This window comes from Rattus norvegicus, chromosome 11 (assembly GCF_036323735.1).
Source record: "Rattus norvegicus strain BN/NHsdMcwi chromosome 11, GRCr8, whole genome shotgun sequence".
In the NCBI taxonomy this organism is placed as follows: Eukaryota; Metazoa; Chordata; class Mammalia; order Rodentia; family Muridae; genus Rattus; species Rattus norvegicus.
This window is the reverse complement of record NC_086029.1, coordinates 28,407,357-28,426,089: the sequence shown is the minus strand read 5'-3', so window position 1 is coordinate 28,426,089 and position 18,733 is coordinate 28,407,357. Positions and strand designations below refer to the sequence as shown.

Genomic DNA, 18,733 nt, shown 5'->3' with positions numbered 1-18,733 from the left:
TTCCATGTTCCTTGTTTTCTTCAAAAGTAAGTCTTAGGATTGGAATTGCGACATTAAGGGTCATAAACCATGAGTTACAGTTACTGTAGCACCTCTCTTATGTCCCACCTTATGTCCTCATTCTCCCAGGAAACCCCACTGATCTATGGTTTCCCATAGTACATCAGTTTGCATTCCTGTTAATTGTATCAATAATACACTGGTGCTGGACTCCACTGTACCTAGACAGTAAGACTGTAAGTGTGTGGACTTGCCCATAGTTTATTTACCTCAGCTGGTCCACGTGGTTTGTTTTTTTGTTTTTTTGTTTTTTTCTTCAGTTTGAGGGCTGTTACCTTCAAAACTGATTCTAGCTTTTCTCTGCTGTCCTTGTATGAATGTAAGATGTCTGATGCTTACTGTGTTGGGAAGGTTAAATTGTTGCTATTCTGAAACTGAAGAAATTTAATGTGAGAGAAACTATAGTTGTTTTTCTTTTGTTTGTCTATATCATTAGAGGTACATAGAATTTTGGGGTGACTCATAATGGATGAATTTGACAGAACACTAGGAAATTTGCAGTTCATGTAGGCTAACAGGTACTTTGTAGCAACAACACATCCTTGTCATGGTTTATTTTGGCATAGCATCTTCTCATAATTAAGCAAATGTATTATTTCCATAGCAAGGACCTTTTGCATTCCTTTAATAAACTAATAATCATAAACAGTTTATATTTACCTGTCAAATGATTCCTTCTGTATTGAATTTGAACAAGGAACGATTCTGAGATAAATGAATTGACTGTCACAAAATAATGTTCCTAAATCTGGTCTGAAATAGTTGCCAAAGTGTCCCTTTCCTGCTCTAAGGTGCGCAGTAGACTGAGGTGGACGGGAGAATCTGAAGACTCCGGTGACATCAGAGCCACTTTTCAACGACCTTCTCAACTTCCTTTCCCACATAGCAGAGGCTCAGGGCGAGACAGACGGTGAGAATCCTTTCCCTCCTTTCTCTGGCTTCATCCTCGTGGCTTTAATCTGTTTTAGATGGTTCTTTCTTGGTTGTAAATTACCAGATATCTATTTTGCGCTTTATCTATCGGAATTATCCCCTTAGGCAGGGTGGTTAAGACAACACGTAAGGTCCCATCTAAAGACTTTACAGTAAAGAATCAAATCAATGTAAGCAAACGGTGAAAGAGAGTAAATGCCAGAAGAAAAGCCAAAAATCAAGATTTTCCTAAATACAAAGGATTGGGAGGATTCCTTCCATAGAGGGGCTGGGAAGTGGAAGCTGTGTGAGTGTGGATAATATCTATTTTTACCCAAACTCATAGAGGTTGCAAAGCTGATATCTGCAGTAGAAATCCTAATCGTGTTCAAAGTTAGTTACTTTTTGGAGGGGAAAGGAGAAACGTTTAGGTATTGTGGGTAGGGCATCATGTTTTGGAGTTGTATAAAATGGTTACCTCCTACAAGGCATTTTTGAGAAATGATTACATATTTGGTTTGAGTTTAAAAAAAAATCAGAAGAGATGGGTGAATAGTAAGTCCTGGTTGAGTTGACCCGACCGTTTCTAGTATAACTGCAGCCTCAGACCTTACGATTTATTCCTGGGCTGTGGCAGGCTGTCCCAGCAGGGAAAAGCCGAATGCTCCCGTGTTATGCTTCCTCGGATGAGTTTGCTTCCAGCCAGGGATCCGGAAACTCTGGTCAGAAAAAGCAGCGTCCTTAATGTTTATATTTTCTTCTCATCTCACCAAGAAAACCCTCAAAGCGTTGTTTTCCAAAGTGCCTAAGAGCAGCAGTAGATGGTCACTGGCCACTTCTCCTGTTTGTCTCCATCCTCTTCCTGTAAATTAAAACTCACCTCAGCTCTGCTTCCACCGGCTCCCAAGTTCTTTAACCCACATGTGTCCGCATGTTCCCACAGTGAAATCTGTTTACATGTTGAAACCTAGGACTCAACTTTTGAGTTTGTTAACGTGAGGACAGAAGGTGTCATGGGTTTGTTGACTGCCAACACCCTTGTTTTACTGAGTCACAAGAAGTTGCAGTCGCTTCAGGGTTGAGCAGGTGATGCCGATGGTGAGGAGATGAAAGCACAGCCCAGGCGAAGTTCTTAGAAAAGCAGCACATTTAGCTGCTGTGGTGGCTGCAATTCCCTCACCAGAGGCTAAGTCAGGACAGCGCTGGGTTCCAGCAGGCTGGGCCACCTGGTACAGACAGCCTCACTCAAGAAAAGAAGTGGGGGACGGGGACTATCAGTGTAGATTTCCCTTCTAAGGAAACTAAGAATAGTTAGAACAGTGGATGGCTTTGGAAATGCGGAAATTAATCATTGAGGATAATTTATATATTTATTTTAGACCTTTTACATACACTTCACATGATTCGAGATTTTTAAGGTGAATTTACCTGCCTGTTATTTTGTAAAATGTATTTGTCATCATGGGAGCTGTAGCTTCAACCCTAACACTGTATAACACTGTGTTATGCCTGTGTGCACAGGCGTGTGACAGCCGCACACAGGAGGTGGGGGCAGAAGAGTGAGTACAAAATCACCCTTGCTTGCATAGGAAGTTCCAAGGCAGCCTGAAATACCTGACACCTGGTGTATGTATGTATATGTGTATGTGTAATGTGTGTGTATGCATATGTGTAATGTATGAGTATATGCAAGTGTAATATATGTGTCTGTGTATGTGGGATGTATGTGTATGTGTAATGTATATATGTGTGTATGTATAATGTACGTATATGTGTATGTGCAATGTGTGTATGTGTGTATATTCACTCTCGAACACTCGTTCATCAGAGCCATGGTCAAGAAAGCTTGGGTATGGCAGGGTCATGATTTGTAATGTCTGTAGCAGGCTTCCCATCAGTCAGTGAACAGTATTTTGTCCTCATCAAGATGTGCTAGACAGTGTTTGACAAGTTATTTTTAATAATGTTTTCTTTATCATAGTTTGTCACACAACCACACTAAAGAAACCATCCTTAAACTTAAAGAATGGTAATATACTTTTTGAATGAAGAAGAGGATTGAAGAAACAAATAGATTATTGACTATTGAAAGCCATATAAAACATGGAACACATATGAAACATTTAATGTCTTATACCAGTTTTTCCATGTGTTCAGTTTTCTTCAAGAAAAGGAATAATTCTATATACTAACAAAAGAGATTTACCCTTAAGGTGAATTGTACAGGACCCCAGCCCTGCTCACTTTCTCTGTGCAATATTCATTAGTTTATTTTTATGAAAAATTATTAAATAAAATTAATGATTGACTTTGAGTCATTCTAGGTTAAATATGTGACCATAATAATTTTTCCACAGAAGGAAATGCTTTCTGTGATATGCCTTTTCACTAGGAAAGAGTGCATATTAATGCATATTTTCGAGTCTGATTGAACTGTGGAAACTTTCAGCAGGTGCTGCATATTCACCTTTTATGTCAGAAAAAGAGATTTCTGTAAAAACATGAAAACGGTCAGAGATTTAGCTGGTTCTGAGAGATTGGATGGATATCAGGTTGGTAAGGGCAGTGGACAAAAAATACATGGAATTGTTTTCCTAAAATGTTCTAGTTTAGAAATGGGCACCTCTGGGATGGGTGGTTCCTCAGCGCATGAGGAGGTGGTCTTCCATTTCTCAGTTCAAGCTCCAGACTCACACGTGTGCATTTGTGTTCTCTAACGCACACAAACTGTGGCATGTGTGTGCTCACAAATACATTAAATAAATATCAAGATTTAAAAAAAAAAGCCTACTGAAAGAATAGTACTCTTCAGATCCAGAGGCCCCAGTGCGTGCCGATATCATCATGTATAATACAGAATTTCCTAGGTACAGCACACCATATTTTATGTACATGCCTGTGACGAAGGTTAATCTAAAGTTAGCTGTAATAGAAGGTTAGCAGTAATAACTAATGATGAGACACTATAGAAATAAGGTATAATAAACTATTGGTGGCGTTGTCTTTATATTGATGCACTGTGTTAACTGTTCTGGGCCAAGATGACTTCAACCAGAAAGCAAAGCCCTGGCCACGTAGTGCTGGTGCATGCCTTCTGCTTAGTATATAACAGTTTGTGCAAGCATTTAAACTTCCACACAGTGGGCGTTTTGTGCAAGCATTTAAACTTCCACACAGTGGGCGTTTTGTGCAAGCATTTAAACTTCCACACAGTGGACCTAGGAATGTGCTGCGGGCAAAACCCAGATCGGTCCATTTAATTGGAATTAATTGCCATAAGTCATGTTGGCTGCCACCAACCAGTTTGGCTGCCCCCTTGGAGCTTCTCTGGCTATGGATAACCCTGGTAAGGAGATCTAGATCCTTGGCTCAGATGAAGTGTTGTTAATTTCCAACATCGCTTCCATCTACTTATAATTCCCTTCCTCGCAGCCAGCCATCTTATTTCGGAGGCTAAGCCTGCAGCCCTTACAGAGGTCCCTGTCCCAATGTCTTGGCCACCACGTTTCCCCAAAACTCCAATTTACTTGTGTTGTTTTTCTTGTCATTTTATGCTTGGGTGATTCTCACAGCTTAACAATCATAGGAAAATAACAAGCCTTTCTTAATTAATCCTGAGTTATCATTGCAGAGGGAAAAGCATAATTAACATTTCTTCTAAATTTGATATCTGTAAAGAATGGCCTTCCCTTGGCTCTTCTGAAGAATTAATATGACTCACGTCATTTGGGAGGGAAATCCCTACTGTACTAAACTTCCGGATGTGCTTGGAATTTTTTGCTGTTCTGTTCAAATGACGTAAGTAAGACAATGAAAAACTCTGCTGAACCAGTGCATTCTTGATCAGATCGTGGTTCTTTTCTTTTGGGTGGCCAACTTGATCTTGATTATCTGCACTTTTGGCTACCCTAACTCGGAGTGTTTCTAACAGTAGAGCCTTTTATTTTGGTGGCAAAACTCCCCTGTCTGGAATCAGACATCAGTCTCATTTTCTAATCCCGTTGGTCCCTTTGTAATTTCACACAGAAAGCTGGCTCATGGGGTGGCCTGAGTAATGCGGTGAGGAGTCTCATTTCGTGTCTTGCCATTGACCCTACCCCTCCTTGCTATCCCTAGATGCTTCCCAAGCTGGTGTTTTCAGTGTGTGCATGGTGACGGGTCTGCTTTCTCCTCTGTTTGCAGTCCAATTAGCGCTGTTAGCATCCGCCCACTGTGACTCTTCAAAGGCTTCTGTCATGTCAGGATGGAATTAAGCCAAAGGCATATGGATCCTATGGACCAATCTTTCATGGGACTCAAGGATACCTTATGAGTGCCACACCCTGAGAAAGTTCCTAATTCCTGGCAAATCCCATGTTTTGACGAGGTAACTGTTTCTAGAAGGTGTTGTGTTATATGCATGCTTCTCTTCCTTGTTCTCATGGTCCTTCCTCGCCCTAAAGTATCCCAGTTGGCAAGGTACTTGATTGCCCCTTAAGCCAGTTCACAGGCTGCGTCTGTAGCCAGGTTGCTTTTGGTTCCCCACTCTTTCTTGTCAGTGCTTTCTTATTTTCTTCATGGCTTTGTTTAACTATGATCTCAGTGTGTTGTTGATCGAAAAGCTTGTAAAGCTGTTTTAGGTGGGTTTGTCATTGACCATCCTTGTAGCCTCAGTTCTCACCAGACAGCAGCTCCTTTATCAGCATCTGTGGACGTTACTAATGGTGTGGTAAGTTTGAAAAGATGCTGACTGCAGAGATGGGAAGTGTTTTAAGTCCTCCTTCGCCTTCGACTCCTCTACAATTAACACCCTTTCGTTTCTTCAACTGGATCTGGGGGAAATTTTGACACAGGGGATATCTTTCTCCCCCTTTCTTCTTTTCTTACTTTGTTTTATCTTCCATGGTTTGAGAGATTGAACCTATCTAAGGATTTGTGCTCTGGAGGCAAGCACTCTTCCACTGAGCCACACCCCTACTTAAGAGCGTTCTTTATCTGCATAGACAGCCTGGAGACTACAAAACTTGGCCTTTGTTTGATGAGAGTCAAGATGTTTCTTCTCGGCTTTTGCCCTAGTATGCTGTCCTTGGTTCCCAAGCTTCTCAGGACCACTTCATATCCCTAATCTGTTGAGGATCCAGCTGAGTTTTCATCTAGGTCAGTCATAACACCTGTTATTTGCCATATGAGAAATTCGAACTGAGAACATTTTGAAATGAAAATGAAAAAACATTCAAAGATCCATTTCAAAAGCCATTAAAACAATAGCATGTAGCTTCCGAATGGCACCATGTAGACATGTTAGGAAGATACCCCAAAGCACATATATTTTGTATCATGAATGTAGTCCTGATCTCTTGTGCATCCTGAATAAAAACCCTTGAGCATCACTGACTCATATTCTGAGACTCATTCTCAGAATGAGAATTCTCATTGCCAGCAGAATGTTCCATACATTCCTCCTAATGTAACCCAACTTGTGTTTGTACATTTGTACGTTTTCGTCTTAACTTCTACAGAGTTCATCATGTTACCCACTCTTCTATTAATGTCTAGACATAGAATGTACTGGAACCTATTACCAGTGTCAGCTTGGCAGTCATAAGACAGAGAGATGCTTACTCAAGAAGTCATTTTATTTGTGGATACTCATAAGGTCATTCCTAGTCAGGCACTGTCAGTAACCCTGGCTTTCAAGAGCTGTCCCTTTTTATGACTTGTGACGCCCTTCTCCTGTGGAAATCTCACTGTTGGGGTTGTGGAAGCTTGCTCATTAATGGAGTCTTAAGATGAAGTCCATAGTTTTCTTTGGGGACAATGGTAAGCTCCCCTTCAAGTGTTTCATTCTCTTCTCCTCTGTGTGCCCTTCCCTTCCTCTTGCCTCAGCCTGACCCCTGATGCTGGCTTTCCTTTTGTGCTCTGGCAGATACTTCTTTGGCCCTAGTGACTCTTGCTCCCTGCACCCCCCTGCTCTACCTTGGCTGACACTCTGTTAAATTCCTTCTGAGGTCTTAGCAGGACAGTCAGTCTCTGGAGTATTTAACGACTCTTCAATTCCCTGAGTACTGGGTCTTCCTGAGAGTTCTGAGAATGCAGCGTGTACCTTGTGGCTAGATGGTAATCCCAAAATGGCTACTTACCAGGCTCTTGATTTATTAACAGCTCATAGTCCCTTATTGTATGGTGATGTCATGAAATGAGCTGGAATTTGGGACTTCATGTGATTACCAGTGATAATCTAGAAGCATAGCAAGAAACCCACAGAACACTAGGAGTCCTTTAATCTTTTAATTATTTTTTTGTTGTTGTTCTAAGCATAGTAGGCCCTCAGTTAGTGTTTGTCAAGTATTTTTCCCCTTTATTACTGTTTTAACTCCAGCAACCATATAATAATTTAGGCCAGACCACTACTTCAGTTTCTGGCTCCTAGCCAAAAGCCTTTGAGGTTGATGCAGTGACCCAATCCTGTAATCCTGATACTTCAGACAGAGGCTAAGGTGGTAGAATTGTGAGTTCAAGGCCAGCTGAGACCATGTAGGATGCAAGACCCCTTCTCAGATAAACAAAACAAAAGAGAAAAACAGAAATATGGCTTCACATTGTTTAAAACTGCTACACACTGCTTTCATAATATCAAAGCATTTGCCTCGGATCAGAATATATTTGAGTTACGTACAGTTCAGATTTTAAATTCTGATGTCTACTGGTATTTTTGTTTTCCTTGAAATTTCATACAGATCACATCAACACAGTATTTTATACATCTATGCTAGAAATCTGGTAATTCTATTCTTTTCATCTTTTGCTGTTAATTAACATCTATTTTGTAGCACTCTTTATATTACACAAATCACTTCCTAAAGTTTCAGTCCTGATTGTAGTCTTTCTCCGAGCTGTGTGGAACTTGGCTGCCCACGCTTTCATTTTACTCTTGACTTCTTCTTTGCACCAACTGGTCTACCACATCTTTTCTCTAAGCCATCAACAACCCCACAGTTTCTTTTGTTTGTTTTGTTTTTTAAAACATTCCTTTAATCATATCATTTCCTATAAGCCATCCATTCCCAACAGATAAAGGCCTAAGCTCCTTGGCATGGCCTTGACTCAAAAGTCCTTGGACCTACGAGCATTGTTAGCTTAATCTCTAGTCACAATAAATAATTACCCCTTCCTGTGTCACACCAGTTCTGCTGTGTCTTCACATCCATTGCCATGACCTAGAATGTTGCCATTCTCTTGTGGTGGGCTCTGCCCCATCCTTAGCCACCATTTCCCACCATCTGTACACTCAGAGAACCAGAACCTAGGTTATGCCTACTCCATGTATTCAGGGTTTGCAGCATAGCCCTTAACAGCATATACTTCCTGCCTCTCTGCACAGAGACAAGAGAAAAGATGTGCCGTGCACAGTGATGTTATAAACTTGTTAGGCAGTTTTGTTTTTTGTTTTTTTCTAGAGTGGGTTTCTCCTGGAATTAGCTCTGTAGACCAGGCTGCCTTGACCTCACAGAGATCCCCCTGCCTCTGCCTCCTAAATTCTGGAATCAGAGGAGTGCACTATTATGCCCAGATCTTTTTTTTTTTTCCTTTTAGAATAATGATTTTAAAACTTGCTTACTATAGCTCCTACATTAAACTCCAAAGGCCTTGCGCTGGGAAAGACCAAACATTCACCTCTCTTTAGTCTATTTTCTGTTGCTCTAACAATGTACCCCAGGTTAAGTATTGGAAGGGGAATGAGTGAGTTTCTTGGGGTTCCAGGTACTGAACAGCTGGAGAGCCCTGTACTGACATTTGCTTGGTGTCTGGTGAAGGCTTCTTGGTACATCCTAAGAATGATTGGGTAGCAGGGGGCATCACGTGGTGTGAGCACTCAGAGCTCGGCCATTCTAAGTGCTAATTTCTTCCTTTATGGGGACCACACCTTTATGATGTCATTTCTTCCTATTAGTACCATTAGTGGATGAAATTGAGGATGCAGTTCCAACACATAAAGCTGGAGGTGTCACACTCAAGCAAGCCTTAGCTGCCACACTCTTCCCCTTTTGTCCGTGCATGGAGATGCTGAGAACAGTGGAGAAGGGCAAGTTTGCCTCCCAACACACAGCACGAAGCTAACTTTATGATTCCTCTCAGGCCCCCTTTCTCTAGGCTGAAGGTCCTTCCCAGTGCAACTTTCTCTAGTCACACCGTACCATTTGGTAGGCATTTTAGCAAGGCATATGCAGTTGCACGAAGTCTGCAATTTAACCAGCCCAAAGCTTATTTTTCAAACACTGAAACTCCTAGATTCGTGTCGATGGGGTGATTTTCACAGTCTTCCCCTGTCACTGCTGCAAATCTAAAAAAGGTAGTTGTAATTTTCAGGTTTATCTCCATGACTCTAAAGTAGAGTGAAGGAAAGAAATACCCAGCTCAAATCCGTTGTAAAGAAAATGTAGGAGTGTTGTTTGCTTTTGAGGACTAATGGTGTCTCCCCCACCCCATCTTTTTGTGATTTCTGGCTTACATAATTTGTTATGAAAGAGTGCTACTAGGTAAGCCATCTCTCCAGAATGCCTGTAATGTGTTCTGTTCTGCTCTGGAAGGGTTAAGAGGAGACAGCATCCTGTCAAAGACCTTGTTTTTAATTTTGCTTCTCATACTGGCGCTGATCCTGCTAAGAGCAGCCCAGATTAGTTCGGGAAACCTTTGAAGAGATTTAAGATGTCCTTCAGCCAGTTTGAAGGTTTTTGTCTTGCAAATCCAGTACAAGGGCGCCTGCAGGCATCTCGACCCTTGCTGAGCCGCTGATGCAGCTCAAGGTCACACTAACCCGCCCTGTGACATTCAACAACAACAGAAAAAAATTATGCGGTGGAACTGCTTCAGCTTTCAGCCAACCAACAAACAACTTCCTCAGTGAGGGAACTAGGGAAGAAGTCTCTCTCTCTCTCTCTCTCTCTCTCTCTCTCTCTCTCTCTCTCTCTCTCTCCCCCCCCTGCCCCCCACTCTTTCTTTTTTGGGGAGGCTTTGTGAATTTTTTGCTGAAGGAAATAATCCCGGATTTCTGGTGTGCGTGATGACAAGGTCATTTCTTAATTAGAACACATGTAAAGAACAAAGCAAAATGGCTTCAAAACAGCTTTGTAGTTGATGGAGAGGATTTAAATTATTTAAAGAGATAGTCACCCATGTATGATGGAAACTGAATTCTAAAGGCGTTAACTCCTTCCTCCCCGTCTACTTGCTGTTTCTTTTTCATTCTTCCTGTCTGACATTACGGGGTTGCATTCTAAAATAAAGAAAATTTGTATGAATGTCTAGTTTGTTTCTTGAGACAAAACATAATTTAAAAAATGTAATCTTGAGATAAACTTTTAATGGAGTTTTCTCTCTATGACATGGGTCCTGGACATTTTATCAAATGGCTTGAAGAACTAGGGATGACCCTCTTGTAGCCGTGGTTTATTTACACTCTACAGGAGGGAGACGAGTGAAGGCCTGATCATCTTTCTCTCCGACACACACCCATGTCTGATGGAGATGCCTCACTGAACATGTTAGCCTCTGTTTCTTTAAAATCACCAGCTGATACCATTCAGGTTTTTCAAGTTGCCAAGAGTTACTTTGGATTTAAAATGGACTATAAGGAAACTTGCTTCTCAGGGAAGTTGACGTGTTAAAGCTAATGACACCATGCCCATGAATACTTGGAAGCCATGTTGGACTCGCTTTCCACTGAGCGTTGGTGCTAAGTAGCCAGTACCTCAGCGGGGTAGACTTCAGGATCAGTGTCTTCTTCTTGGACTTCATGCATGTCACTGGTGTAGTATTGGGGCCCAATAATGGATGAGAATAATTTTATGGTTGTTATCTTTATAGGTGTTAGATATAAAACCATTAAAATGGTTATTTCTTTATGGGAAAGAATATCACATTTGGGCAGAGAAATTTGATTTCACTTTTATGATATTGAGAAGAATTTCCTCAGAATCCAGACCCTATTGCTTTTCTGCAAATTGGAGCGAGTGGGAATGTGGCCAACTAGCTTGTAAGATGTATAGTACTTTCAGTGTGAGTATTTTCACAGATAGTTTGGACTCTGTGGGCTACACTGGACTTTTTTTTAAAGTTTGAGTGGATAATGTGGTAGATTGTATAAGAACAATCTAGAGTTTGCTAGGCCTGTTATCGTGAGGGATTTTCTTCCTGTTGAGAAACATTTGTTTGAATCCAGGAAAAGAAAAGGATCCTCGCATCGAGACACACATTTTTTAGGTGTAGATATCTAAAAGGATTGCCGGTTTGCCAAAAGACTATTAAGGGAATCTATATGCAAGGGCATGGTGCGAGGCAGTGAGCTTTGCCCTTGCCTGGAGTCTGGTATGCCCTAAATGTCATGTGTGACCTACGCTCACCTGCTACTCGTTCTAATTCACTGTCCTAATTCATCGATTTGTTATCGCTAATTGTTCTTCATTTGCTTGTGTGTAGTTTCCAGTACCTAAAGGGTTGAAAGGTTGCTGTAATTGGCACCCGGCAGCTGCTCTTTCTTTTGACAGGGGATAATTTTGCAGCCTATGCTTTGTGTGACAGCTGCCTAATTGGGCATTCTCCCCTTGTAGCAAGCCTGCCTCCTCCAGCCTCCCTGCTGACAAATGGTGGTGGATTATAGATGAGGACAAGCTGACCCATTCGACCTTGCTGAGACAGCGGGGAGGGGCCTCCTGCTACTCCAGGGAAGCTTTAGGTCATTTAGAGGACAAGGTCATGAGCCAGGTGGAGAAATGACATGATATCACATGACAGTAGCCTGATGACATGGTCAGCATGTCAAGGACAAAGGTATCAGTATTGATTAAGAATTCCTGTAATACTTCAGTGCATTCCCTATTTCTTAATTATTGCTACTGAGCTTTTTTTTTTTTGGAAAAGGGAAGAGTTCGGGGTGCAAAGGAAGGGCGCAGAATGAGATAAGCAGTGTTTTAACTGCTCCGGAGCGTTTGTTTACATGAAAACAGACATGGCTGAGGAAGCTTTCTAATGAAGTTTGTTCAGTTAGATGGAGAGTCCTATTCTGTTCTTAATTATAGTTTAGGTTGCAGCCCTTTGACTAGCAGGACTTCTCCAGGTATTCAAACATTAAGGCAGGCAAATTAAAATGAGGTAATGTGTGTTGTTATAAAAGTGTTTCCCTTTTGTCTCCACGATCCCCGAAGACTGGCATGGCTTTTGTGTGTTGAAGAAAAAAAACGCAAGGCAACTGTAAATGGCTAATTAAAGAGAACCTGGAAACTCTAGATTTAAGAGATCAAACACGGGACTGCGCCTCCAGACTCTAAAGTGTTACAGATACTCTTTAAACCACTTCTGAGACCTGAACATAGTTTTAAATGGCACGGAATTATACTTAGTGTAATAGCTTCAAGATAAATGGAAATTTTTTCATTGTTATTAGTAAGGCACGTGCTCTTTTTGATAGTAGGTTTGAGCTATTCCATTTTAAGTGTAAAATCAGAAGAATCCACGCTGAATGCGTTATCCCTATCATAACACGCGAAAGTTCTATCCGAGAGTCATATACTGGATAGCACGATTTGTAGGAATGTCTCCTTTTTGAAAACAGTGGGCATTTTTAGCACAGAACAGATCATGATTCTCAGTAGTGGAAAAAACAATAGTTGTGTGTGCTGTTAGGGAGAAGCCCTCAGTAGAACAGTGGGAGATTTTCTCCCCCTGAGATTAAAAATTGAAGAAGAATAAAATGTGTGGCTCTGTGTGTGTGTGTGTGTGTGTGTGTGTGTGTGTGTGTGTGTGTGTGTGTGTATGTGAGATGATGGTCTGCCTACACTGGGCATGTGTTGAGCTGTTCTCAAGCCCTGACTCAGGCTTGGTGGAGGTTTAATCCTGTGCCCTTGTGCATGTACATTTGATTAGTAGTGGTGGTTATCTCAGCAGAAGACATACCGCCCTCCTCCTTGTATTGGTCGGGACCCAGGCACCGGGGAGTCAAGTCAAAGGAGAAAGAAAAGAGGTTTTGCATTAGTATGCTATGAAAGCCTTGCTGTCTGCAGAACAAATTGATTGCTCCGGTGTACCTGTGCTTGGCACCACTGCTGTGAAAGAAAGGTAGGGCTGTGATCTGTTTGATTGTATGACATATCGTGACACTCCAGGAATATTTAACATGCGCTCTTTCTGTGGCACGTGCTGTATGTCTATGGGAAGAAAAAAAACAGAAATGAATGAAGGTGTATAGGAGGAGTAGGTACAGCTTGGTTCACTTCAGCCATGAGTTCATTCGAGTAAGATAATTTTGCTAAAAGCAGCCACTGGGAACATAACCTGATTGATATTGAGACCCTGGAAAATCTTGAGGCACTAATGTGTTTCCTTGCTCGAAATGTGTCAGGCAAAGATGAGATTCATGCTAACTCCGGGAGATTTTAACTATGGAGTGGGAGGGGCTGTGGGAACTGTTACGCACATAATTAGTTTAGGAAATTATTTTTAATACATCCTATTCTTAAAGGCCCAGTGGAGCACAGAGGATAAGTAAGAGATTCCTTTTCAGGTTAGAAAGTAGTGAAGCAGCCACTATGTTGTCTTAAACTATCTCAAGAAATGTGTTATTTAGTTTGTTCTTTTCATGGTTCTTCTGCAAACATACACTTAGGGTTCTGTGCTAGGAAAAGACATTACATGATTTTTTTTCTCATATCTTTTTGAAAAAATCAATCTATGCCTTATTTTCTGATAAGGACTCATAGTGGGCTGTTCAGGCTGAACTGAATGAACATTGTATAATTTTTTTAAATATGAGTCATGTAACTGAACTGCAGTCAGTGTTGGACCTCTCATCCATCTGAGGCACTCCTGAACATGGTCACTGCATGTTTGGCTGTGTGTACGTCTGTCCTGTGAGGGGAGAGCCATAGTCCCTCTTGTCTTAGCCTCTTACCTCATGTGAACTCCTGGTGCTCCTTGCCTCCTGTGACCACGTCTCAGTCTACTGAACACAGTCTGAGTCTAGATCCGCGACTGTTAATGTGTGATGAATTAAAGACTGTTCATTGTTTACTTTTGTGTTGTTGGAATGAATGCATAGCTTTGCTGTAGGCTCCGTGCTAATTTTTCATGAATGAACGCAGGATTGTTCTGTGTAAGCAGTGATCTAGGTTTGCCCCTGTGTTGTTTAGAGGAAAATGGGTGACTGGGGAGCATTCCGCACACTGGCAAACTCAACGCAAAGACACAAACTCTGACGTGAAATAGTAACGGGAGTCGGCCACTTCACGTCATAATGCCTGGCGAGGATATAATTTAGCATTAACCTTTGTATTAGGTGGTGAAATTAGCATCACTAGGTATATTTTAAATAGGATATGGCCATCAAGGTCTCAGTGCTGTGCTTTAGTGCAACTAGTGTGTGGGCTACATACTGTCAGAGAAGACAAAGGAAAAATAAGCACAGAAGAACCAGAATATTTTATTTTCCAGGATAAAAAAAGTTGTTCAAGTCTTTGCTGTTGTTAGTTTTACATTTTCTCATTATTTTAAAATTTTGATAAAGTGCTGGAATGTTTTCCCGTGTTTTTTTTTAAGATTTATTTATTTATTTTGTATATGAGTACACTGTAGCTGTCTTCTGACACACCAGAAGAGGGCATTGGATTCCATTTCAGATGGTTGTGAGCCACCATGTGGTTGCTGGGATTTGAACTCAGGACCTCTGGAAGAGCAGTCGGTGCTCTTAACCACTGAGCCATCTCTCCAGCCCCCTTAAAAGTTGGCATTCTTTTTTTTTCTTTCCTTTTTTCCTTTTTTCTTTTTTTCGGAGCTGGGGACCGAACCCAGGGCCTTGCGCTCGCTAGGCAAGCACTCTACCGCTGAACTAAATCCCCAACCCCTTCCCGTGGTTTTTTTAAACCTGTATTTGTGTACTAGGTTTGTTCTTGGACAGTCTCATACAAGTGTGCAATGCATTCTTGTTCCTCTGCCCCCACCCTCACCCCCACCCAATCCACCCTCTCCCATCTCCGTTCGACTCTTGTCCACATTGCCCTTCTGTTTCTATTTGCAACTCGGTTTTATACTTTTGTTTTGTTTTGTTTTGTTTTGTTTTGTTTTGTTTTGTTTTGTTTTGTTTTGTAAAGAGTGGCCGTGTGACAATGGATTTGCATCTGTTCTTGGGAGCATGATGGGCTCACCTTGGGGACATGACTGGCAAAGACTGCCCAAGGATAAAGACTGGGGAGCAGGGAGGAGGGTTATCCCAGACAAAGGTTGAATGAGAAATCCTCATGGAAGGCTGCTATATTGTAATCCAGTGACAAAAGTTATAGGGTGGCATCATACATACCTGAAGAAGGCTGGGTCTAAAAGCCAAGGGTTTCTTAAACACAATTCTCAAGAGTGTTGGTCTTTCCCACTTCAGAGCAAATACTAGGCGCATGCATATATATATATATATATACATATACATACATATACACACATACAGTAAATATACATGAATAACCATGCATATATGTACATATATACCATAATAATTAGCCAAGGAAAATAAGGACAACCAAAGAAAAGTTTGATTTTTGTATTTCCTTGTTTCTTATCAAGGAGACAAGGCCATGTTTTGTTTTCCGGAATATCCCAATGCTTACATGTGGTGAGGTTACATAATACCTGCTCAATAAATCAGTTTTGAACAACAGAAGCTAGACTCGCTATGAAACCCCTCCCCACACACATTTCCTCTCTGTTGTCTGCCTCTGTCTTCAGTTAGCACTGTGCCAATGGACGTGAACTTTTTTTTTTAGGATCTATTGGCTTCTAGAAGTAGCTATTAAAGAAACAGGAGTTCAGTTACTTAGAACCAACTACGACACCATTTCTTTGGCGTCTCTGTCTTAGTTGTTCAGATGTCTGACTGAGCCTCACATAGGTCCCCTTCAGTCGTACACTTAGGAGCCTTTCCACAGCAGCGGCTGCTTTCCCCACTCATCAGCTGAGCTGTTGTGATATTGAGTATTTTTTAAAGCTGTTTTTATTTATAGCTATAAAAATTTGTAACAACTTCATTTGTGAGCGTGCCTGTATGTTAAGTAATATCAACTAGCTTAAAAGTTCAGGAAAAGTGTATGCCAACTTTAGTCAGAGAGCCCTGGGTAATTAGGAAGAAAGTAAACATTTAGTTTTGACGATTAATTGAAGCTATAAAGTTAAAATTCTTCATGAGAACAGCATTATGTGCATGACACCTTTCTAAACCCACCTAAGTCAACTTTTTCTCCTCTTAGGCATTTAACATTATGTGGGCATGAACCAGTGTGCCCTAAGCCCCCTGAGCCAAGGACGTTAACACAGGAAAATAAAGGCAGGAAAATACAATGCTAGAGAGAAGTTTGAGCTTTATAAATTTTTTTGTTTCTTATCATTAGGAACAAGAAACATGGGAACTGGTGTCAGAGGTCATGGAATCACTGGGAAAGTCAGGCTCCATATATGCCATTTCACATAGGCAGCTTAGCACTTAGGGTGGGCCGGACACATATGTCACCTACCTTCTTGAAACTGTCTTTCTGTCATACAGCATCAACTGTGTTGAATTAATTTTACTAAAATATTAACACTATTCAAGTTTTACACTCATAGCCACAGTTAACGTAGTTTATGACCTAACAGACTATAAATAGAAGTAAAATGACACTGTGCACACACACATGTATATGCACATCGTGTGTGAATATGTGCATATGTATGTACCATCTACTATTATGGGTTGCCTCCTAAAGATATAAAACCAGAATTATATTGAGGTCAAGGATGAGAGACAAAATACTATGTATCACCAAGAAAAGTGAACGTTTTAAAGATGATTTTATAGAGACGTGTAATAAATTTCTGGATAGTATATTCATAAACACACGGCAGTCTCTTGGTAATTAATTTTAGGACACTGTTCTTCAGTGGCGTAGTCATCTCTGAACTGAGAGGAAGCACTTGCTAGACACTGGAGTCTTCTAAGGCCATTACATAGTGAGCTGTCAGATCCAAGAAACGTGCTTACGCTGCTCGTATGGAGAGGTTAGGCTTCAGGCGTGGACTGCAGGTCTGCAGAACTCGTCCTAGCAGACAAGAGTGTCCGCAGACGAGGTCGTCTTGTAAGCAGTTGATTAATGTGATTTAGCTATGGGTTAGTTCATTCATCTGGATTGATATCAGTGACTTAAGTTTTAGTTACAGGGGAGAAATGGGCAAGGAATCAGGGATTCTTTTAGAGAGCTAAGTCAATGGAGGCATTGAGAAACCCGTGGGCAATGGGCATGTGGGTAGGGACTTGGCCTGTCTGCTAACACAGATAAGGTAGCTTACAAGTCGTAGGGTTGGCAGTTTGTTTCTAACCCTTTCCACCCCACTCCATTATGGAGAAGAAATCTCCAGGCCTGGGTCCTTTAGGTCAACAACTGGGCAAAAGTTTACAGTCAAATTATCCCCCAGTGCAGTGTCCCACACTGAGGAGACATGAGATTGTCATGGAGCATCATATATGAGATGGTGGCTTTGCAGGGTCCCATTTCCCATGTGCGATGGACGTGCCTCCACGGATGTTTCCTTATTCCACTTTTCCTGTGACTGACAGAGGATGGCCAGGTCACATCGTGTGATGTGTCTGATAGCTGCTCTGGAACTTCAAAGGTGCTGATGCGATTTCCCCTTTTACTTCTGGTGTTTGTACTGCTTTTGCCTCTTAACTTTCGCTCAGACTTAACCTAAAATAAGGTCTGTGGCTCAGTAATAATATGGATCTCCCAGTGTGCACGTTTTACCTCTATCTGTTACGTGATTTTTATTTATATTGCTTTTATTAAGATATCAAATCTGTACATAATTTTCAGTGAGCACGTGCTTATATGTCAGTGAACCATGATGTTTTGGAAAAAGGAGTGGCCAGACTTCTTCTCACATTGCAGCAGTGGCTTCCTTCCTTCAGGTTACTGTTCAGCTTCCAAGTTGTGGCAACCGCAGCAGCAACTGCTGCTGCTCCTCCTCCTCCTCCTCCTCTCCCTCCTCCTCCTTTCTCTCCTCCTCCTCCTCTTCCCTCCTCCTCTCCCTCCTCCTCCTCTCCCTCCTCCTCCTCTCCCTCCTCCTCCTTTCTCTCCTCCTCCTTTTTCTCCTCCTCCTTTTCCTCCTCCTCTCCTTCTTCCTCCTCCTCCTTTTCCTCCTCCTCCTCCTCCTTTTTCTCCTCCTCCTCCTTCTTTTTCTCCTCCTCCTTTTCTTCCTCCTCCTTTTCCTCCTTTTCCTCCTCCTCCTCCTTTTCCTCCTCCTCCTCGTCATCCTCCTTCTCCTCCTTTATTTCTTCCTCCTCTTCCTCTTCTTTTTCCTCCTCCTTCTCTTCCTCCCCCGCCTCTTCCTCTGTTTCTCCCTCCTCCTCCCTTTCCTCCTCCTTTTCTTCCTCCCTCCTCTTCCTCCTCTTTTCCCTCCTCCTCCTCGTCCTCCTCCTCTTCCTTTTAGCTGTAGAGATTTTTGAGCATTTATAGAACTTGGTTAGTTTCTTTTTATTGATAAAGAAAATAGGCGTGCTATGACTGAACGAGAACAAATGCCCAGTGGAATAGCAGTTGGGTGGGTTCCTCTGACAGGCAAGAGACTGGGAATGCTAGACACAGTGTGAGTTTAAATAATATTTCTCTTTCTCTTTCAGTATTCAGGTTGTAAAAGAAATAAGTATTAATTCCTGTGGGACATACAAGTATGGTACTTAAAGAAAATAATAATTTCACTTATAAAATGTCTTCAT

The 18,733-nt window shown here is 41.6% G+C and overlaps 1 protein-coding gene across 5 annotated transcripts in view; it reads left to right on the top strand.

Moving 5' to 3' along the window:
• Positions 1-18,733, top strand: part of Nrip1 (nuclear receptor interacting protein 1) — an 83,649-nt gene that overhangs the window by 40,394 nt on the left and 24,522 nt on the right. For 4 of the 5 annotated variants that reach the window (XM_039088447.2, XM_039088446.2, XM_039088448.2 and 1 more), the window contains one exon: positions 852-970. The exons of the other annotated variant lie outside the window; for it this stretch is intronic. The gene's annotated coding sequence lies outside the window, so the exon portion shown is untranslated. The remainder of the gene's footprint in view (positions 1-851; positions 971-18,733) is intronic. 5 annotated transcript variants of the gene reach the window in all.